General features: G+C 47.2%; 1 pseudogene; it reads right to left on the reverse strand.

Moving 5' to 3' along the window:
* Positions 1–10,800: 10,800 nt before the first annotated feature.
* LOC136479356 (seipin-1-like) lies at positions 10,801–12,118 on the reverse strand (annotated as a pseudogene).
* Between the last annotated feature and the right edge of the window lie 12,092 nt (positions 12,119–24,210).

The raw sequence follows: 24,210 nt of genomic DNA on the forward strand, positions 1-24,210 counted from the left end.
ATGCTACCAACTACCAAGGGAAGCAAAAAATGGAGGATTACAGTTACAGTTACAGACCAATGAGAGGCTCTGTTGCATTGCCTCGTCCATCTCCATGTTTTATGGATGGTTGGCTGGAATCTTGTTCTTATTATCTGCTCGAAATCCACTTCCTCTAAACTGAGTACAAATTAGGAAACGAAAAATCGATAGACTCAGTTAGTAGACCACCAGACAGTGAGTTTATATTAGGGAATAGGGACTGCAACAAAGGACAATCTTGTCACATTATTACCTACACATAAAGTTACCCATAAGTATCAGGCACTATCGTCCTATTCGCTTGGCTTATAAGTTATACTTTTTTCTGCTAACGAACAATATTTTTCTCTCATAATAAATTAGCTAACAGTGCTTTCAGTCATGACTTATCAGCCAAGCGAACAATATATATATATATATAACTACTATCCTGTAGCTGGCTACAAAATAACTTATTATGTAGCCACTTTGAGTTACGATAATTACTATATTAATTTACGAGATTATAGTAACTCCTTACTAAGTGGTTTACTATAACGTTATGGTAAATATCCTCATGTGTTATAGTAACCCAACTATCGTAAATATATATTGACATTATCGTAAATTAGTATATAAAATTATCGTAAATGGAGGTGGCTACAAAATAACTTATTTTGTAGCCAGCTACTGAATAGCCTCTCCCTATATATATATATATATATATATATATATATATATATATATATATATATATATATATATATATATATATATATATAATACTACACATGTCCAGCCTCCCAATAAATGAGGGGTCAGGCATATCAAATCAAAAGATGATGAATTAGAAACGAAGCAAAGCCTTCTCAATTTCTATATCTAGTGTCTCTTAGCTTATGTCTTCCGTCTTCCATCAATGCAGCTGCATCCGCATACATGCAAATCGCTATCATCACGAGATAATTAGTCATCAATAATTTAAGGTAGACAGCAAAACCCTATTAGTTAGCGCACACACACACACGTGCCACACAATGTGTGTCGCGTTTGCATTGCCCGGACGAGGTGGAAGAACCTGCACATAAATAGTCTCATAAATTTGATCCCATCTTGACAGATCGATCATTGCGTTAAGTAACTGATGATAGGCCGGGTTTGCTAGATCAGGTAGCCAATTAACACTGATGGGACTCACTAGCCGGCCGTTTGAAATTTAAGAACCGCACACAGGTGCATGCATGGAGCATGGACCATTGGTCCTTGACTCCATGAGCAATGCAATTGCATGGCCATAGTCTGATCTGACAAGCAAAGCAAACCATGTGAAATCATGGCTAAAAAAAGCTCAGTTGGAGTATACTCAAAAGATGGTAGCTCTGGCATTCAAGGAGTGACGATCTGCTTCGATGACTGAGAATGCCGGCCAGCAATACCAGGTGCTTGATTGATCCCAGGAGCATTTAAAAATATTAAATAATATATTATATGCATGATGCATGGTTTGTTGACTTTGCTTCTTATAAAGAAGAACAAGCAGGCGAATGAAACAGAAAATAGTTGTGTCCCATGCTGAATATACACTTGTTTATTAAAGCAGAAATGGAACAACCAACTGAAAACAAGGAAAAGAGGATCCATGAAAAACAGTAGACAGCTCTTCAGGTTTCAGCGCTCTCAACAACCGGCCAAATCTGAAACCAGTTCTTAACCCTGTTGTTCCTTTCCAGGAAAGATCAGAAAAAGCTGGTATCCGTGCACAATGATCTACGTACAGTCTAGTAGATATCTAATCCTGTCAGCAAAAATAAAATTTGTATTGCCAGGAAAGTGAAGGAGGCAAACTAGTATTCTGCTCGTTTTTTTATCGTACCTGTATCACTAGCTGTATGTCTCAGCAGCAAGTAGATGAATTGCTGTTGCACGGTGGGGCGCAGTTTCTTTTCTTGTTAGACTACAAGTTAACACTGTTTCTGACCTACAACAGAGAACCAGCTGACTGAGATGATGTCATCATGCAATGGGAGCGAGGTTATATAAATATAACCTCCCTCCCATGTTCTAGCTGAGGAACCCCAGCGCCTTTCTCATGTTCAATTCAATTCCCCAATTAGAGGCAGGACAAGCACTACATAAAAAAAAGAGAGAAGCATTAGGGGGAAAAAATTCAGGTGCATTTGTCGTCTTCTATGCTCCAGTCAGAATGGCTCCTCGTGCTTACCTGCTGGTTGTTGGAGCACTGTAGATCTTGATCAGCATGGGAGGAAGCTTCCACTCCATCAAGACTCACTCAAGAGTCAGTTGGTCCTAGTTTAGCAGGCAGCAGCGAGGCAATGAAGAACCATTCCAGCACATGATTCCGTCCTACCTTGTATATAAAATTTAATTCAGTTGAATCAAGACCGGCAAAACTAGATTTGCTGCAACTAATACTAACTGGAATGCTTTAGAACTTCAAATTCGTTGTGTAAAGAACCAGATCTCCTGATCTTCAACAATTTTCAGAACCTGCTATACGAGGTATGATGACATGGATGGATGAAGTACGGATAAGGGGGCAGCAGGTTTTTTATGACTTAAAATGAATTATTTATGGTCTTTTTAGAGATTTAATCATAGTTTTATTATTTTTAGAAAAATATATAATATAGGCAAAACCACCTTCAAAAGCAGCCGAGGGTCAAAGTGCCCGAATTGTATAGTTCAATGGCCTGAGATATCTGGTTTTAGAGTTTGATGGCAAAAACCGGACTTCAGCAATAGTTCGATGGCAAAAAATAGGCTTCTTCCAAAAAACAAAGGGTTAAGTGTTGGTTCAGACTGACAACTGGATAAACAATGTGTGGAGGGATCAGAGAATCATGCTCATGGTCCCTTGACGTGTGAAATGTATGATGAGCAAAAAACATAGTATGGTCCTACATCCAAGCACATGCCAGTGCCAACAACTACCGAGATCTCACACTCCAATGGAACGCAGTGGAAGGTTTGTGACTTTATTACCTATACAGAATTCAGTACGAAAGCAAATGGATTCACCTCCTAATGATTGAGAGATTGACTAATGATGGATTCTAAACAAAGCAAAAGCTTGCTCCCCTGTCACATGGCTAGTGTCTCCATTTTTGTTAGGCTTAGAACACATTTTTGTTAGGTACCAACTAACAACTCTTAAATGTTAGAGTAACTAGGAATAGTACCACATTGTCTAACCACGTGAGGTGTTAGTCCTATGTACTCTATATAATCAGCCCATGAGGCCCAATGCAATATAACACAATCTCCACCAATTATATTCTCCTTCATGGTATCATTCGCCTAGGTTTAGAAATCGATCTCCGCCGGGGGCAGCGCCACCTCTTTAGGCGCCGGATCCTATTGATCCCGCGCCCTCTTCGTCGTCGTCAAGCAGCAGATCGGGTCTTCTCGCGGCGCGCGCCGCCCTCTCCGCGCTCGCCGTGGAGGATGCTGGGCGTCGCCCCATCCCGCGCTGCCGTGGTGGTGGCCCAGGCAGATCGACCCCAACACCGCGCCGCCATGGTGGCGGCCGGCCAATCTGTGTCATCCTCGTGCGACCTCGCGTGACCACGACCCGCCGTGCGCCCCGCCCCGTCCGACTCCGGCAGCTCGTGCCGTGAGCCGGGACGAGCCTCGCTGAGGTGCACTGTTGCTGGGGTACACCTGATCCGTTGCTGCTGTATCTTTTTGGTTTGCTCGATCACTGATCGGGATTGAGTCGCCCATCGCCAGTCGACCTCGCGCATACCTACTCCGGCATCGGCATCGACTACAATGACATCTACATCTTCGACTGTGCGGCCTGGCCGGGCAGGCGATGCCGAGGGGACACCTTCCCGCATCGCTTCTCGGTCATTCAGTCCGCATGTCTACATCATCGGTTCGCCATCACCACCACAGATCAGGACGCCTCCGCCGGCTTCTTCCATCGTCGCTCCACCTCGCGCGTACTCGGTCCGTACAACCGATTATGCGCGATCCACCTGGCTCCCGTGACGTCCATCGCCGAGTACTATGCGCATCTTCTCCGAGCAACAGGGCTGCTGGCTTGTTGCCGTGTCGCCTCGTCGGGCTGCAGCACCACCGCCCATGTGTCCGCTTCGCCGTTGCATCTACATCACCGTCCCCTGTGCATCGATGACTGTACTACGCACTCTTTGTTGTGTAACACCTCGGGTGTTAGCCTTGCATAACTTGACTTGCATAGCATGAGCATGATCATAAAGCATTCATATATAAGCTTTGACACTTGAAACATTAGATTGCAACATCTGCAACGTTTGCTTATTATCGCATGTTTCTTAAACATATGCAACTTTTCTCGTTATTTCATGTCTCCATGTGTCTATGCATATGATCATGAGTGAACACATGTACTTGGTGGATGTGAGTCACACAAACATGTAGCCACACCTAGGGTAGCAAATAGAACCTTGTTCAAGGTTGCATTTCATGAACCAACACTTAAGCTTTCTTGTGATTACACTAACTAGCTCAATGAGTGACTACTACATGAAATGATTGTGTGACCTTGCAAATAGCTTAAACATGTTTAGAATATCATCATGAACAACTTTGGTATTTAGGGCTAGGGCTAATTTGGTCATTATGTCATAGTTTGAGTATGTATCATCATTTGAATGTAGCTTGTTTGACCAAGTTTGAACTAGGTGTTAGAGACCTTGCATGGAGGAGATCACTAAAGCAAAGTTGTAGTGTTTGACTTAAGGAACAACTTTTATTTTTAGGTCATTGACTGATTCAGCTCCTAGCATGCTTGAATGGGTCTCACAAAAATCAGCAAAATCAAGCTTTCAACTCAAGTCTTGATCACTGACAGTGCTGTCAGCCCGACTTTAGATTGATTTTACTCGAGATTGGTTGAGAGTTTGGGCGTGATTTCTAAACAAGAAATGAAGATGGTACATCGGTCTACAAGTTCCATTTAGATGGTTTACGCAATAGAGCTACAGGTTAGCAGTTACATCATTGTCAAAACACGCTGTCAGGCTCGGCAATTCTTGACTGAACGAACTGAATCAAATCTTCGGTGGCCGACCGTTTTAGGCGCTGATCGCCGCGTGGCGCGGAGCGTGGCCGCGCGTCGCCGGCGCCCTGCCCACCGCGACCAGGCTGGCCAGGGCGTGCCTTTAACCCACCCACGTTCGCCCGCAACGCCCAGCGCCCATTTTTTGTTTTCCCGGCCTCCTTCTTCACCCACAGCAGAGCCGCCGAGCTCCCACAGCACCGAGCAGCACCGCCGTTGCCATAGCCGTGCGCAAGCTCGCGACGAGCCGCCCAATCGTCACCGCAGCAGCGCCACTAGCTCCCCAGCGACCCACTACCTCCACCCGCGCTCGCTGACCACACCTGGTAAGCAACGGCGCCGTGCGCTAGCTCGCCGAAGCATCCCCGCCGCGCCCGTCACCGTGGCTGGGGCACCTCCCTCCACCGTAGACCGTGCAACCTTGCGCGATAGGTTCGCCTGAGCCCTGGGAAGCTCGTCCGCGCCCTTTTGTGCTTCACCGTAGCCCCACCGGCGTAGCGCCATCATCCAGCGCAGCCACTCCGCCATGAGCGCCGCCGCTGTACATAGCCTCGACGGGAGGTTCCACCGAGTAGCTCACCTGGTGCGCTAGGTCAAGTAGGTCTCTCGGTGAAGATGTCACCGCCGGCGGACTCGCCGTCGACGAGCCATGGCCGCGCGATCTTGCTCAGCGCCGCCAGCTCTGTTTTGGTTTCGCTAACCGGTGGGGTCAACTGACCAGTGGGTCCCGCGTGTCAGCGACTCCATGTTTTAAAGCCAGTTCATTTTGAATGCAGATTTCATATGTTTTGTAATTTTTGTATCTTCAGTTTGGTAGCTTCAAAAATTATGGAATAAACTTGTTAGTGTTCCTTAGGAAGTGTAGTATTTAGGAAAAATATGTTTTTAACATTTACAGTAGAAATTTTTGAAGATTTAAATAGGGATTTGAAATGTGCTTTTGAATGCATTCAAATTTGTTTATTTTATATCTAGAGTTTCGGTGCTCCAAAATTTATGAAATTTTTGTGGTAAGCTAGTATTAGCATATATGAACTCTGGTAAAAATTTGAGGACTAGTGCATGTGTAGATTTATAGTTATAGATTTTTCTTTTATGAATAGTTAATCCTTGCATGAATTTTTATAAATTATTTACGAATCCAAAATTTATGAAATTTGTTGGAGGTAATCCTAGTACCATATGGATGCTAAGAAAAATAGGAAATCTGTTGCTTGACACTTTTCAATAGGGTTTTCCATTTATGCTATTTCAAGCCTTACTTCCTTGTCATTTTTGTATAGGATGTTCTACTTGATAAAATGACATAAAACTTTTACAGTAGTCCTTTGATAGCATTAGTAAGCCACTGTAAATTTTTGAGAATTTATGAAGTATATCTGATATATGTTTATTATTTAACCTAAATATCTCAGTAAAATAATAAAGGCATTTAAATAAATAGTTTGAGCTTCACCATTATATTATCTAAAATGTAGTTGGTATGCTTACACTGTTGGTAGATTTTATGTTGTCAAATTTGGAATGATTACATTGAGTAGACGTATTGTTACTTTGTATTACATGTTGAATAGTTTCCGGACAGATTCTGGAGTTTGATGAATTGCATGTTGAAAATAATGTGTACTGTAAAAATAGTTAATAACAAAGTTGTAGAGAATTGGATAAGCTTTCTATAAAGTCTAGGATCACTGTGTTTGGATTAGTAGAACTCTAGTTATGAGTGAAACAAGTAGCTACTGTTTTGTGGCATAGTCGATGCATTGTAGAAGTAGTTAATTAATAATCAAGAAGAGATATGCACCTACTCAATAAACATGATGCACTTAGCTGGCCGTTGTTGGCGCTTCTGACAAGATTGAACACATGCCTCTCACTTAGCTGGCCGGATAACTCGTTCCGACCACGAAGCCGAGTAATTCAACTTAGGCCAGGACCCGTTTTGTTGTGCGCTCCTTCTGGGGAACGATCAGACTGAGCCCAAGGGTAGGCTTGGCCTGAGCATCCTGGCATCTGGTGTTCCAGATTGTGCGGCGCGGTACGGACCCGCAAAATGTGTACCTAAGTTGTACCAATGGTGACCTAAGGCTATCGTGGCTGGTAGACCTGGGTTTGTGTTAGGAATAAATTCCCAGCTGGTTGAAATCGATTCGAATTGCTGTCTCTCCCGGATAGTGAGAAACTTGGCTAGTCCCAACATCGTAGCAATTGTGTTATGAAACATGATGGTTCGGATGAATATGGAATTACAATACCTGCTATGGTTACTATTGTATGCTTCTAAATGATATACCACATGTTTGGCACAGGATAGTTGCTAACCTAGAAATGGATAGTTATAATTAACCTGGTAAAGAATTTGTAACTATACCATGATTCAATTACTTTTACGCAAAAATGTTGTCAAGTTATGTCCACTTATACAGCCTTGCATAATCCTTGGAGTCATTTTATTTCTGGTTCATGACGGGTAAGTCTAGCTGAGTACCTTCTCGTACTCAGGGTTTATTTTCCCATTGTTGCAGATGGCACTGTGTATCATGGTTATTGCAAGAGTTGCTTCTATCCCGCTGTGGATGAGGAGTAAGCCTTGGGCAGGCTTCTTTATTAATTCCTATCCTTGCTTTTGTGGACCGTGATCCGACTTGGCACTATATTAAACTATGTTGGAAACTTTATTTTTGAACTTAATTGCTTCCGCTTTATTTATCAAACTCGGTTTGTAATAACTTTTATTCGTACTCCGATGATGAAATGTATCTGTGAACTTTATGTAATATGTGGCATATATGTTGAATCCTGTATGATCTTGGTTGTTGTAAATCGTTTATTGAGACCCGTCGTGGTACTCGACGGACTACCGGGTTTATATGGGTTCAAGTATGACAGTGCGACCGCTTGCGGGCTGCCATTGTACTTGTACTCTTATAAATTGGTCGGTTCTGCGACATGCTGCGCCATCCGTCTGCACAAGGTCTTTGTCCTGCTGATTGGGTCTTCGTCATCGAGCTGCCGCTACCCGCGCCGTCGCTGAGCCATGCTCGCTGGTCGCACCCCTCGCATCGTCGCTGAGCCCTGCTCGCCGATGCGTCTGCTCTCGCACTCTCGCACTGCTTCTTCTTCGTCCAGCACAACCACGTCGACAGCATCACCGTGGTTGGGGCCCTCTACCTTGTAAGTCCGGTATTGGCGATACCGACGCGTGCTTTCGTCCCCGATGCGTTGCTGGGACTGGCAAACCCAGCCCACGCCTCGGCGCACAGGTGGCTTGACTGCATCGACTTCGGCATCGACCCTCCCGTTCCTACCCCGTCTGCCTCGACTGCGTCGTCGCCTTTCTTCTACGTCTACGACGGCCTTTGCGTTGACTTCGGCATCGCCCCCTTCCACGACGACTGCCTCGACGCGTCTCCGTCATCATCATGGCGCCCCTCGCGCGCCTGCAGCTCCATCGACATGGCAATCCGACCACAACTACGTCGACCTCGGCCATCTTCAGCACGGCTTCTTCGACCACGGCTATTGCGCCCTCACGCTCGGCTACCTCGACATCGGCACAAAGGGCTTCCGCCTTGCATGAGGACTCATCGGCTTCTTCTCCAGCCACATCATATGCGCCGCATCGACTGTTATGACTGCATGGGATGTTAGCTTCAGCTTCTTCTCCAGTCTCACCGTCTACTGCGGGGGATGTTAGAGTAACTAGAAATAGTACCACATTGTCTAACCACGTGAGGTGTTAGTCCTATGTACTCTATATGATCAGCCCATGAGACCCAATGCAATATAACACAATCTCCACCAATTATATTCTCCTTCATTAAATTGCAACGTCCAAAAACTATATGGCGAATAAAAAATTCACATGGAATGCAACCTTAATCTCATAATTTTGCCCCCTTCTTGCCGGTCCATCATATTTATTACCAGACAGAGTATGCTGGGACTCACCTACTGCTGATGCAGGATCTGCAGTCTGCGCAAGGTCCTGGTCCATTGGTCCATGAATCATAAGCCAATCTGATCTGAGAAATGAGAATGTCAAATATTGTTTAACAAATCAACATACTAAATTGAATTATGGAGCAAAGTGCAGATATGAAAATGTGATACATGCATTGGCTAAACCAGTCACTGATCCCAAATCATTATAAATTCAGTGCATGGTCTGTTGACTTTGTTTTCAGATCCGAGAAATGTTGGTAGGGCAGAGTGGCTAAATGAGATGCACCTCAAAACATAAGGCAGGATCCGTGAGAACAATAGACAACGATTCTTTAACCTTTTAGGTTTTAACAACAGACAGAAACAGAAATAAATGGAATACTTCAAATTAGTTTCTTCTTTTTTATGGCAACTCAGATAATGTGGATCTTCTTGCATAAGGGTAGGGACCATCCAGCTAGTAGGCACAATTCTTTCTTGTCAATTGTGTGAGAAACAAATATTATGCTGCAGTTCAACTATATGTGTATGATAGAATGACAGGTAGATGAACTATGCACATGAGGCATATATCCTTTCTTTGTTCCTGGTGAACTAGAAAATTTTGACAATGAATAGTTATGGTCTATAAATGCATAGATTGACAAAAGAGGCCTCTCACCAACCTACTATTGGGTCAGCTGGCTGCAGAGGGACAAGATATATTACTCCTAACTGACAGCAGCAAGGCAGTTGAGGAGAGATGGTACATAGAATTCTCTAGTCTTACCAAACTAAAAGGTAGATAAAAATCAACATGCGTGCAAATTCTGATATCCAAATAGATGTATTATGCTTTCAGTAGGAAGTAACAGGTACTAGCTCCCAATTGGAAATGATGAGCTTCCATTCCTCTGTGTTGGTGTAGCTGGGACAATCAAAGCTACTTGTAAGTTGAAACAGCTCAAAATAGTACAATCTTCTGATCAGCATGAGAAGTCTCCATTAAATCATGAGCCCACTTGGCCCTAAGCTTAGCGATCCTTTTGCAGTAACATGATTGTACAGTGTTCAATGTATTATTCTGTCCCTACATTGTTCCCACAAAGTATTGGCGTACATACCAAGAATTGCAGATCAGTTGCCTGTGGCACACAAGGACCCTATCTTAGAAAGTTTTCAATTGCTGTAGATCAGTAAAAAAGTATAGGACCTACGGAGTTTATCTAACAGCTCAGTCTCCTAGAGCATACAATGGTCCCAACTTATACAAGTTTCAGCACCTGTAATAAGTAGGACCTATCCAACAAATCTGATGTCTTTTTGTGCCTACATCCTACTCAACAAAAGAACAGATATGATAACCTATTTGCAGGAAAGCAAATGATTTGAACCAGAACTTGTCCAGAGAGTGGAAAAAATGCGCAGATTACTGAGAGAGTGATTTAACTTACAAAATACTGGCACGAAGTAGATATATGCTCCAATGTGCAGCTTCTGCAACCATGAAAGGGACACTCCATAATTTTCCTGCAAATATAGGTCGCCCAAACAACTTAAGTGTTGGAGCCACATGAGCAAGGAGACAAGGTTCCATCTTCCATGAAGTTCATGAAGTTTTCATTCATCCATGTATGTTTTCGTTATTATATGCGTTGGTCTGAAATGTAGAGTAGTATAGAAGCCTTTGGGTCACATCTACAGTACACACAGAGGTCTAGTGGTAACAACACACACAAATTTCACAGCAACACCCCTGATTAAAATTAGTTGATATCATCAGATACTGATGATTGTATACAATCAGATTCTCAAGGATCATTCATGGCCTCACTTGTCTCCACCACTGCAACACTAGAAGTTGAACCCTCAGTGGACTCAAGGTCCATGCTGCCTCCGTGTAATCGCGTTCGAAACTGTGCTTTCCTCTTGCTTCTTCTCTCCCTCCACTTCACTGCAAAATCTTCAGACACCTCCTTGCTTGAGCTTTCACCATAATCTCCAGAACCCAAACCAGAAGCCATCTTTCCATCGGCCTGAATCTCAGACAGCCTCCTATTCCTCGCGGACACCACGAGAGGCCGGGCCCAACAAACAGCAAGAACAATGAGCGCAACGTACACAGAGGAAGACACCCACACACAGAGTGTCCACTTCAAGCCGCGTGCCAGGCTCTTTGCCCACGGAAGAGCTGTCTGCACAACAACCTCTGCTCTGTACACCTGGGGCAGCTGCACCGTCGCAGCTCTTGGCTGCAGCAAGACTCTGATAAACCCTGTTCTCCTATGGCGGCCATGGCCTTCCCTGTACTGCAACACCTTGAGACTTGCGGCCTGGGTCTCACTGCGTATGCCCAGAGTGAGTGGCACGCACAGCAGCGCAGACTGCGCCAGCCGGACATGGGTGCTCTTGTACCTCAGCATGTATGGCTGTGTAGCTGATGCCATGGTGATTCCAGTTACAGAGACCGCCTCTGCTTTTATCTTCAGAAGAAGACGAGTTCACCGTGCGATGCACACATCAGCAAACGAGTTTACCGGATCGGAGATTTGGTAACAAGCATGTGCATGTACCTGGAACATGCCAACCTCACGGTTGTGGTAGGAATCAGGAAACAGCAATGCCATGGACACCCTGACGGAGTGACCCGCCGGCAGCACGGCGCCGGCGCCTCGAGCTCCACCACCAAGGACCACCGCGGCGCTAGCGCCTCCGTGTAGTCGAAGAAGAGCTGCTGGCGCACGGTGACCTGGTCCTCGACCCAGTGCCGGACAAGAACGAAGCCGAGGAGAACGGACACGAGCAGCGCGGCCACAAGGGCAACGAAGGTGCACGCCGCGGCGAGCAAGCCGCGCGCCGGAGGCTGGGCGCGACCGCCGCAGGGAGGGCGCGCAGCGCCCCGACGAGAGCGGCGACGGGGAAGACGAGGCTGAGGATGGCAGACGCGACGAGCTCCCCGAGGAAGGCGAGCAGCCGGATGAGCCAGCCTGCCGGAGCGGCAAGGAAGAGGAGGGCGTCGTCGTCGGACTCACCGGTGGCTGAGCTTCTTGGCCGGCCCGTGTAGAGGCCGTCGCCGGAGTAACCGTGCTGCTGGTACCTGGACACCTGGTGCGGCGTTGAGTACTCCATTAGAGGCTTACAGTTGTAGCACCATATGGAATGTAGCATACTAGACGAAAGCTCGAGGTGTTGCAGTAGCCTGTAGAGTGCAGTGCTGCTGGAAGATGAAGGGCTACACGTGGCAGCATTGAGTGTTAGTTTGATCTCCACCAATTGGCCCAACGGCCAATTAGATCTTTGGATCAGCATCTGATCGGGCGCGCCCAACCGCTCTATGATTGGTGGGCCCCCATCGCACAACACGATAAAGAGAGGTGGGAGCTGGGGCTCTATCTACGAGGTGACCTGAGCCGCCGTAACCCACCCACAGAGAAACGTTAACAGATCAAGAGACAGTGCTGTCAGCGACGGGAAGCCGCCACCGACCTCACCGTCGCCTCTGCAGCGCCATCACTGCGCCTACGCTGCTACAACAACAGAGGCTACGTCGCTGCGGCACCACGGCCGCAACTGCCCTAGGGCGAGGTACATCAATAGTTCCCCATTTAAGAGCAGTTTATACCCTGATCTATGTTTTAGAGGTACTGTGATTCTATCAATGGCATCAGAGCCAGATTTTTCTAATGAGTAGATCTAGATCGAGGTAGTAGCAGTTTAGAACAGATGAGAGGGATCCAATTCAGATTGAAGCATAGGGTTCCTAACCCTAACCCTAGAAGGGAAAGAACAACAGAAGAAAGAGAGCCCGATTCAGATCGACCCAGACCAAACCCTAACCCTAGAAAGCCAAGGACGGAAAGGGGAAGACCTACCAGGGCTTCTCCACCGCTGTAGCACCGCCGCTGCGCGGAAAGAAAGTTCCGACGCCGCGCGGGTAGTCGAGCCGCCGCTCGCCGATGAGACGCCGACGTGCGGGCTCGAAAGGCGGGGAAGATGAACAGTGGGTCCGCCCAAACCCGAACCCTAAAACCCTAACCCTAACCGGCAAGAGGACGGCATGAAGAGAAGGACCTACTTGGACCTCGCCGCTGTCACCACCGCCACCGCGTGGGTTGTTCACCGAGATCTCACCGGTCTGTCGCGCGATCTCCGACGTGCGGGCTCAGGGCTCAGGGCGTCGCCACAAGGCCGCTCGATGGTGGCGCGCTCAGCCACGGGCGAGCGCGCGCGCCGGCGAGGGGCCCCGCAGCGGCATCGTACCTTTTCTTCTTCTCCGGCCGCCATACGAACCGCTGCTGCTCTTCTCTCTCTCTTGCTTGGCTGCGGCGCTGAGGGATGAGAAAGATGAGGAAGGGGAAGAGTGAGTGAGGGTTTTGGGTGCTGACCGCTGCGTCGCGGTTTTGATCCGCCGAGAAGGCCACGTGGCCGTCGATCGAGATCGGACGGTTTTGGGCCGAGAACCAGTCAAGATTGAGCCTAGTTTTTTCTTTTTTTGTTTTCCAGTAAATGTTTGTTTCTGGAAAATGAAAATGGCTCAAAGAAAATAGTAGAAATGTGAATTTTTCTGTGGATAAAATTCACAAATTAAGTTTAAGTTTCCGCTGCAAAGTTTAATGTTTATTATCTTTCAATTAAATTCGAACCAATGGGAGAATTTAATTTGAAGAACAGTTGTATTTAGTAAATTATAATTATGTTAATCCTCTGATTAAATTAGAACCAATGGGAAAATTTAATTAGAGTAGTCCATTTTTGTTTATGTAAGATTATGGTATTGTCATTTTCTCACCAACGTTGATGATGACGATATCATAATGAATTTAAGTTTAAAGTTTAAATCTTTGGTAAATTTTACACCAACATGGTGAATTTTTCAGAGAGTAGATAAGGACCAAGAAATGCTCCTAAACTAAAAGAATGTATTCCGTTATTAAGTTTCCACTACAATAAAGTTGATTATCTTCTAATTAAATTCAAACCAACATGAGAGTTTAATTTTGAAGAGTAGTTATATGGATTTCAAGTTAATTTATGAGTTTTAATGCATCAATTCTATTTTCTGCCCAACAGTGATGTAGAATTGATGCAGAAGCATATTGTATGTTTTAACCAACAAGATCACTCGGTTGCATGCTGAAAGGATCTAACAATGCCGAGAGGGGGGGGGGGTGAATAGGCGTATCTAAAAATTTACTACAAATGCTAAGTTCAAATCTGTCAGTTAATGTCGGAAGTCCCGGCGTTTGGGTTGGAACTCCCGATGTTGTCAGAAGTTCCGGCGCAAACGTCAGCAGTTTCGACGCCTACGTGAACTACAAAAGCGGTGCCAAATTTAACTTTGCGGATAAATAATCTTACAACCTCACTTCCTAGTGGTTTGGTGAAGATGTTGAGTCACTCCCTTGACGCCTTAATGCCTCCAAACCGTAGATCGAGTCCAAACCCTAAAATGAAAGTTTGGGGGATAAAGAGACAAACACATACAAGTAATCTCTAGCAATCACAACAACAAACACACAAGTGAAAGCTCTAGTTTGGTTTTGGTGAATTGATGAAACCCTAAGTGCTAACCTAGTTTATCAAGTGATCATGGGATATGTAGCACACTCCAAATGATGAAGCAAATGAAGATCATAGCATGATGATGATGATACCATGGTGATGATCAAGTGCTTGGACTTGGAAAGAAGAAAGAGAAAAACAAAAAGCTCAAGACAAAGGTATAAACCATAGGAGCCATTTTGTTTTGGTGATCAAGACACTTAGAGAGTGTGATCACATTTAGGATTGATAGCCGTACTATTAAGAGAGGTGAAACTTGTATCAGAATACGGTTATCAAAGTGCAACTAGATGCTCTAATTCATTGCATATGCATTTAGGATCTGGTGGAGTGCTAACACCTTTGAAAATGTTTGTGAAAATATGCTAACACATGTGCACAAGGTGATACACTTGGTGGTTGGCACATTTAAGCAAGGGTGGAGAAGTTAGAAGTGAAATGGAGTTGGTCACAAAGATGCTGGCGTTGGTCAACTGACCGAACGCTGGGTCGCTCAGCGACCGGACGCTGAAGGGCTGCGTCCGGTCGTGTTGTCGATCAGCAAAGTATGTAGTCACAGCATGATCGGACGCTGGCAGGGTCTGATCGGGCATGACCGGACGCGTCCGGTTGGCAAAAGTCGGTTTTGGGAGCTTACTAGAAACGACCGGACACTGGGGTCTGAGCGTCCGGTCACTTGTGCCGGAGCGTCCGGTCGCTTCATAGCCATTGAAATCTGGCGGCTCAGGTTTAACTCAGAATGACACGTGGCTTACATCGGGTGACCGGACGCTGGGTCCAGTGTCCCAGTCAACATGACCGGAGCATCCAGTCAGCCCACGTTGTGCCCAGTGAAGGGGTACAACAGCTCTATTTCGTGGGGGCTTCTATTTAAGCCCCATGACCAGCTCAAGCTCTCTCGCTTGGTCATTTGCATTGGCATAGCAACCTTGTGAGCTTAGCCAAAGCCCTCCCACTCATCTCCATCATTGATTCATCATCTTTGTGAGATTGTGAGAGAATCCAAGTGCATTACTTGAGTGTTTACATCTAGAGGCACTTGGTTTTCGTGTTTCGCTATGGATTTCGCTTGTTACTCTTGGTGGTTGCCGCCACCTAGATGGCTTGGAGCAGCGAGGATCGTTGAGCGGAGGGTGGTGATTGTCTTTGGCTCCGATCGTGGTGATTGTGAGGGGTTCTTGACCTTTCCCTGGTGGAGAGCCAAAAGGTACTCTAGTGGATTGCTCATGGCTTGTGTGATCCTCATCTTGTGTTGGTTGTGCGGCACCCTATTGAGGGTTTGGCGTTTGAAGCCAATTAGCGCGTGAACCTCCAAGTGAGTGAATCGCCACAACGAGGACTAGCTTGCCGGCAAGCAAGTGAACCTTGGTAAAAATCATTGTGTTCATCATTGATTCCGAGGTGATTGGTCTTCATTGTTATTCATCCTTGTGATTGATTGGTTCTTTCATCTACACGGTAGTATAACCCTCTTGATCACTCTCTTTACTTTACCGTAAACTAGTTGACAAGCTCTTTAGTGTAGCTAGTTGTGAGAGCTTGCTTGCTTGGTTGGTGTGGCTCTTTAGTTAGCCTTTGAGAGCACACTAACATAGGGTAGTGTCATAGCTCTTGTGTGAATCGACACTATCTAAATTAGAATTGTGGTAGGTGGCTTGCATTTTGAGTAGGCTAGCGCAACACTTGTTTTGCCTCATAATTGTCTAACTATTTTGTTAAGTGTTGTTGTAGAAATTTTATTAGGCTATTTACCCCCCTCTAGCCATTAGGACCTTTCAACAAGACACAATGATTTATCCTAAGGTTCGGCAACCCCACTAAGGAGTTCCTACGTCCTTGTTGTTGAGGTGACCACCAAGGTCGGAGTCTTTTTCCACCTCCTTGCCTCTCTCAAAGCGACCACAAAGGTCACTTGAGCTTTTCACTAAGAATTCGAAGGGTGATACAAACTTTCCAAGGCTCTTCCACAAGATGGAAGCTCTTGGGCAATGCCTAGCCGGCTAGGGGCAAAGCCCCAAGAGTAATAGATGCAAGATGAACCGGCTTGACGAAGAAATCAAATGCTCAAGCTTGCCAAAGTGATGCTCTTACTTAATCCACTCTCCTTTCACTCAAAACCCTAAGGGAATCGAAGATTAGAGCAAAGGGGGAAGGACAGGGGTGCTTTAGTTGCTTGGGAGCTATTGAGCACAAAGTGGGTCGGTCGGCTGTGAATAAGTCCGTAACGGTTAGAAGTGAAGAGAGTGGTATTTATACTCCAAGTGAAAATATAACCGTTTAGATCTATGTCGGAAGTTCTGACGTAGATCTTGGGACTTCCGACGTTAACAGAAAGAACTATTCACATGGGGTCAGAAGTCCGTGCGTGCAAGTTAATGTTGGAACTCTCGGTAAACGTCGGGACTTTCGACGGGCGTAGTTAAAATAGCCATAAAAGCTCCAGGTGTCGGGACTCCCGACAAGCTTTGGGACTTCCGACGAGCATAGACAGCCAGACAGTCAGAACCACCGATGCTGGGACTCTTGGCTTGGGTCGGGACTTCTGACGTCCACAGTCACTGCGCAGGCTAAGTGACTAGGAGTCAGCACATCCGGCAAGAGTCGTGACTTCCGACTGTCGGGAGTTTTGGCTTACGTCGGGACTTCCAACACCAACAGTCATAGAAAAATAATCTACGTGCTCGTAGAGTGCTAGAGTGTCTCTCTTTTGATTTAATTATTATGCTTGAGCACTCTATCTTCCTCAGACCAACTAAATTTGCATCCCTCTTTATAGTGCGGCGGATCCTAAACTCAAAAGCAAGAATAAAACCTTTGGAGAGCGCTTTGAGTTCGTCCACCTTTACAACTTCAAAAATTGAGGGATACCATTTCATCTTTATCAACTCTTTGATTTTTTCATGGGACTAATAGCTGCAACGTATCTCATTAAGATCATATTAGTCCCTAATTTGGATGTCATCAATACACCAAAACCCACATAGGGGGCAAATGCACTTTCAATCTCCCCCTTTTTGGTAATTGATGACAACTAACTTAGGCTTTTATAAGAATGAAAGATTTTAAAACTTTTGAACCCCAAAATTTATGAAGAGCTCCCCCTTGATGTATGCATGAATTTGAATATCAATTAGAATCATCTATACATGATTTACATACTTCAAGACGAAAGCTCCCCCTAAATTTTGCAATCCATGGGGTGCAACAAGTGTGTGAACAAATAGATATCCGTGAAAAGAAAATGCAATATGACATGTTATTTCACACAACAAATAAAAAACGATGGTCAAGATTTCAAAGTAGAAATTTGAAGCAACACATAGCCATCAAAATACAAGCACCATCACAAGTAGAGACAAGTACAAGTTAATAAGCTAGATAGATAATCATGACTTGTCCTACAATCATTCATCACGAACATATATAGATATTTGTCCAACACAAAAGTGGCCACCACACGACAAAGTGCTTACATGCTAAGGGTTTTAAAAGTCTCCCAACAAAATAACTAACTAACTTATTACAAGATATCAAAGCCTAACACTCCCCCTTTGTCAACAAGTGCCAAAAAGGGTAGGCCGCATGAAAAACCAACTACTCATCCTCATAGTCATCATCCTCATCATGGTCACCGTCGTCACCACAGTCGTCATCTTCATCATCATTGTCCTCGATGTAATCCTCATCTTCTTCCGTCGCCTTGCCCTTTCCATGAGGGCAAGAAGTGACATCATCTTCATAGGCCACACAAGCCTCATCATATAGAGCCAATGAATCATGGGGAGGCACAAATGGCGGCGGAGGAGAAGAGACAATCCCTACGTGTTGTTCCAACCGATATAGCCTCTCTTGTATATCGTGCTCATGTTGAGCACTAGCACAACACTGTCCAAACATGTATGTCATTAAGAACTTGAACTTGTTGGGCTTCTTTCCAGAGGAGGACGAAGAGAGGGGCTTGACACTAGAAGAGCGAGCAGCAACAGCAAGTGTTGAAGCACCACGGCGAGAGCGAGAACCCGCAACACCTTTCCCTCTAGCTTTGGCATCATCAGCTATCTCCCTCAGTTCTCTAGCAGCAATGATGGAGGTCTTGTTGGATATCTTGAGGAGCTTTTGCTGAGTGTCATAGGGAAATTGGATACTGGATACTTGCTCAATGACATGCATAATGTATGGTGCATAGGGAAGATGCTTCACCGGATCCTTGGAAGCATCATGTATCTTGTTCCAAATGTATCTGCTGATGGAAAACTTCTGAAACTCATCTCCAAATCGCTGAAGCACCTTCTATGAATCATCACGAAGGAAGGTGGAATCACCTACCTTGGGATATAAGATCTGTCGTAGGATGTTGTTCAAAACATAATAGTAGGGCTTCAGAAACACTGTTTGTCCATCAGCTGTGTGTCCATCAAGATACATATGTTGGTACTCCTCCAAAGCAACATCCTCATACTCAGTCAATTCAGTTGCAGTGCGGTCGCTGTGACTCAAACCAAGAAGGCGAGAGAAAGTGATTAAGTCCAACTTATAATGCTTGCCTTCAGTAGTCCAATGAACAATGTCAATAGCACCGTAGGGTCTCGCTCATGATGATAGGAAGCATAAAACTGACAAATAAGCTCATTATTCCAATGCTTCCTAAACGCTAGTAGGTAGGATAGCCCCATTGATTGTATATCCTGAACCATCTGCTCCAGCTCGGGTTCCTTGTACTTTCCAAGAGAGTATGCATCAATGCACTTCATCTGAAGGACCGGTGGCTCCCTCTTCTTCTAAAACTTCCAATATAGAATAGAATCATAAAAGTCATAATGGAAGGGGTGCCAGAAATGATACTCAAGTCATAGATCCTTCTCGTCCTCAGCATAAAGGTTCCTGCCCCTCTGGGACCTAATATCCTTAACCTGGTGATGATAGTCCACTGGAAGAGGAGGAGTCCATCCACCAGTAGGATTCGGAGCCATGGCGGGCTCCTGCATGATCGGTGACACACTCGTGAATGGAACAAGCTAAGAGATGAACCCCAAATCATGACTCGGGGTGCGAGTTGGTGGAGAAGCAATGGTGCATCCGGCATGGTCAAGCGCTTCCTCTTCTTCATCAACAATCAACATATCCCCACGACGACGGGCAGCACGGGAACCACCAACACCACCATGCTGATATGATGCCTTGGTGTGACTAGACGGTCTAGGGACAGCAGCATGGTCCTGGTTCTTCTTAGAATGCTTCTCCTGATGATGCGAAGGACTTCCACCATCCATGACTGCGAAAAACATGAAGTGGAACTTAAGAAATAATACAAGGAGATGTGAACGAACATCGAGAAGTGAAGAAACAGGAATGGAGTGGTCACCCTAGGGTTGGGAGTCCCGACCGAAGTCAGGACTTTCAACAGCCAGGAGTTCTGGCCTGGCATTGGGAGTTCCGACGGTCGGAACCACCGACATTTACTAGGACTTCTGGCGCACAAGGTGACCATCCCATTCATGGGGCTTCAAATCACAACACTCATTCAAACAAGGAAGATAGAGGAGTAGAGAGAGAGGAAGAATGGAGTCAAAACACAAGGTACATTGGAGTTAGGGTTAAGATGCCATGATAGTACCTTGAATCAAGAAAGGAGGAGACAAAGAAAATGAGATCATAGTCGACGAGCGCGAGCACCTCCACCAATGGAAACTCCACCACCAATCCGATGAAGAAGACCAAGACACGGGCGGTGGAATGGGGGCAGGGAGGTCGGGATTGCCGGTAAGGCGAGCTCCAAGCAGGTCGAAACCACGGGCGGGTGGGTGGGGGGGGCAACGCGATGGCGGCAACGGCGAGGAGCAGTGAGAGCGGCACGAGGAGATGCAAGGGCAGTGTGAGGAGAGTTGAGGGCGACAGGAGTGCGGGGAGGAACAAAATAACCATAGTAAATGGACCGGGCCGGGTAAAAATGAATCGTGCAACCGACGCAGCACAGACAAAAAGCCAGATCTGCGTCGGGACTCCCGACGTATGTCGGGACTTCTAGCCGTCGGGAGTTCCGACCTACGTCGGGACTTCCGACGTAGGGAAACTAAAAAACCCTCAAACTTGAACCCACTACACCATGTGGGGCAAAAATATGATGGACACTAACATTTTCACAAGTGACTAGATTTCATTCAACCAACACAAAGCAATAATCACTCATGAAAATTATAAAATAGATTTTGAAAGTGTCACACAATGTTTTCTTAATTCATTTCTCCTAACTAGATCAAACAAAATGTGTGTGCAAGAGATCAAGCCACGTTACAAGAATCAATGATATTTAGTTCACTCCTCAAAGCACAAAATCTTGACTCATCTAGGGGCTTTGTGAAGATATCGACTAATTGCTTTTCGGTGCTCATATGGTGAATGGCAATATCTCCTTTGGCTTCGTGGTCTCTCAAAAAATGATGCTGGATGTCTATGTACTTTGTTCGAGAGTGGTTTACAGGGTTGTTTGCCAACTTAATGGCACTCTCATTGTCACACAAAAGTGGAATCTTGGTTAACTCACATCCAAAGTCTTTTAGTGTTTGTTTCATCCAAAGTAGTTGGGCACAACAAGCGCCGGCCGCCACATACTTGGCTTTGGCGGTGGATAAAGCAATAGAATTTTGCTTCTTAGAGCTCCAAGACACCAAGGATCAACCAATAAATTGGCAAGTCCTGGTAGTACTCTTTCGGGTTACTTTGCAACCGGCATAATCCGAATCAGAATAGCCAAGTAACTCAAAAGTAGAGCCCTTAGGATACCACAAGACAAGATTAGGAGTGTGCACTAAATACTGAAAAATTCTCTTAATAGCCATCAAATGACATTCTTTCGAATTAGCTTAAAATCTTACACACATGCACACGCTAAGCATAATATCGGGCCTAGATGCACAAAGGTAAAGAAGTGATCCAATCATGGAGCGATATACCTTTTGATCGACTATCGATAGATTATGCTCGGCAGTCCATCGAGGGGTATCCCGCGATGGTAGATTTGTCGATGGGGGTGCGCGTGATTAGGAACCGGATGGTGACACAAGGTGCAGAGACAGCGATTTAGACAGGTTCAGGCCATCTGATCGACGTAATACCCTACGTCCTGTGTCTTTGGTGTATTGTATTGATCTGGACGACCAAGTAGCTTGATGTAGCCTATCCACTAGGGGACCCCTGCCTCTCCTTATATAGTCTGGAGAGACAGGGTTATAAGTAAAGTATCCTATTTGGTACTATACAATATCTTGTGGTGCACGCTGAGCAGCGCCGTGCACGCCTTGATCTTCTAGGCCAGGCCACCTTCGATGGTGTGGCCTATGTCTTGGGGGCCATACCCCCACAGCTAGTCCCCGAGCCTGATAGTAGGTGACGTAGTCACGTGGTGCCAGAGTCATAAAGTAGAAGACCAGCCGAGTAGGCAGCCAGTCCCTAGGCGTAGCCTCAAGATGAGAACAAGCACATTCACTGCAAGGTGAAGTGTGCCCACTTAGTCCCCGAGCCTGCTGGAAGATGAAGAATGAATCTTGTAGCATGGTCAAAGAAGTCTGAAAGCTTGCCGACGTCGTCTGACATGCACGTATCAAGACCCCAGACGTGCTACCCAAGATCAGCACTCTGATCCGAACAGCATGGAGCAGCTTGATAGCACACTGACGAGACATAGCAAGATCCGAGCAGCAAGGGAGTCCCCGACGTCGCTGGCGATGACCGAGCACCGAGGAGCGAGGAGTCCCCAGCGTCGCTGGCGATGTCCGAGCACCGAGGAGCGAGGAGTCCCTGGCGTCGCTGGCAATGACCAAGCACCGAGGAGCGAGGAGTCCCTGGCATCGCTGGCGATGACCGAGCATCGAGGAGCGAGGAGTCCCCAGCGTCGGTGGTGATGTTCGAGCACCAAGGAGCGTGGAGTCCCTGGCGTCGCTGGCGATGACCGAGCATCGAGGAGTGAGGAGTCCCCGGTATCGCTGGCGATGACTGAGCACCGAGGAGCGAGGAGTCCCCGGTGTCGCTGGCGATGTCCGAGCACCGAGGAGCGTGGAGTCCCCGACGTCACTGGCGATGACTGAGCACCGAGGAGTGAGGAGTCCCTAGCGTCGCTGGCGATGTCCGAGCACCGAGGAGCGTGGAGTCCCCGGCGTCGCTGGCGATGTCCAAGCACTGAGGAGCGAGGAGTTTTCGGTGTCGCTGGCGATGTTCGAGCACCGAGGAGCGAGGAGTCCCCAGCGTCACTAGCGATGATGAGCACCGAGGAGCAAGGAGTCCCCGGCGTCGCTGGCGATGACCGAGCACCGAGGAGCGAGGAGTTCCCGATGTCGCTGATGATGATCGAGCACCGAGGAGCGAGAAGTTCCCGATGTCGCTGGCGACGACCGAGCACCGAGGAGTTCTCGGCATCGCTGACGATGTTTGAGCACCGAGGAGCGAGGAGTCCCCGGTGTCGCTAGCTATGTCCGAGCACCAAGGAGCAAGGAGTCCCCGGTGTCGCTGGCAATGACCGAGCACCGAGGAGCGCGGAGTCCCCGGCGTCGCTGGTGATGACCGAGCACCGAGAAGCGAGGAGTTCCCGATGTCACTGGCGATGACCGAGCACCAAGGAGCGAGGAGTCTCCGGCATAGGCGGCGATGACCGAGCACCGAGGAGCGAGGAGTCTCCAGTGTCGCTGGCGATGACCGAGCACCGAGGAGTCCCCGGTGTAGGTGGCGATGACCGAGCACTGAGGAGCGAGGAGTCCCCAGCGTCGCTGGCGATGACCGAGCACCGAGGAGCGAGGACTCCCCGGTGTTGCTGGCGATATCTGAGCATCGAGGAGTGAGGAGTCCCCAGCATAAGCGGCGATGTCCGAGCAGCGAGGAGCGAGGAGTCCCTGGCGTAGGCGGCGATGACCGAACACCGAGGAGCGAGGAGTCCCCGATGTAGGCGGCGACGTCCAAGCACCGAGGAGTCCCCGGTGTAGGCGGCGATGTCCAAGCACCAAGGAGCGAGGAGTTCCTGGCGTCGCTGGCGATGACCGAGCACTGAAGAGTCCTCGGTGTAGGTGACGACGACCGAGCACCGAGGAGGGAGGAGTCCCCGGCGTCGCTGGCGATGACCGAGCACCGAGGAGTCTCCGGCGTAGGCGGTGATGACCGAGCACTGAGGAGCGAGGAGCGATGAGTCCCCGGCGTAGGCGGCGATGACCGAACACCGAGGAGCGAGGGGTCCCCGGCATTGCTGGTGATGTCCGAGCACCGAGGAGTGAGGAGTTCCCGGCGTAAGCGGTCATGTCCGAGCACCGAGGAGTCCCCGGCGTAGGCGGCAACGTCTGAGCACTGAGGAGTCCCCAGCATAGGCAACAATGTTCGAGCACCGAGGAGTCCTCGGCATAGGCAGCAAGGTCCGAGCACCGATGTAGCTGACGACGTTCATGCAGTGAAGTGTGCCCACTTACTCCTCGAGCATGAAGAAACCGAGTGCTGAGGAGTAACCGACGTAGCTGGCGACGAAGCATGAGTGGCGAATAGTCCGATCAACTGGTCGACGGCGAAGTGAACATTGAGTAGAAACGATCAGCGAACAGTCCGATCAACTGGTCGGTGACGGAGTCCATGAACCAAGCGGTCCAACCAGTTGATCAGTGGAGAAGTCCGAGCACTAGGTGGTTCGA

This window comes from Miscanthus floridulus, chromosome 9 (genome assembly GCF_019320115.1).
Source record: "Miscanthus floridulus cultivar M001 chromosome 9, ASM1932011v1, whole genome shotgun sequence".
NCBI classification, from domain to species: Eukaryota; Viridiplantae; Streptophyta; class Magnoliopsida; order Poales; family Poaceae; genus Miscanthus; species Miscanthus floridulus.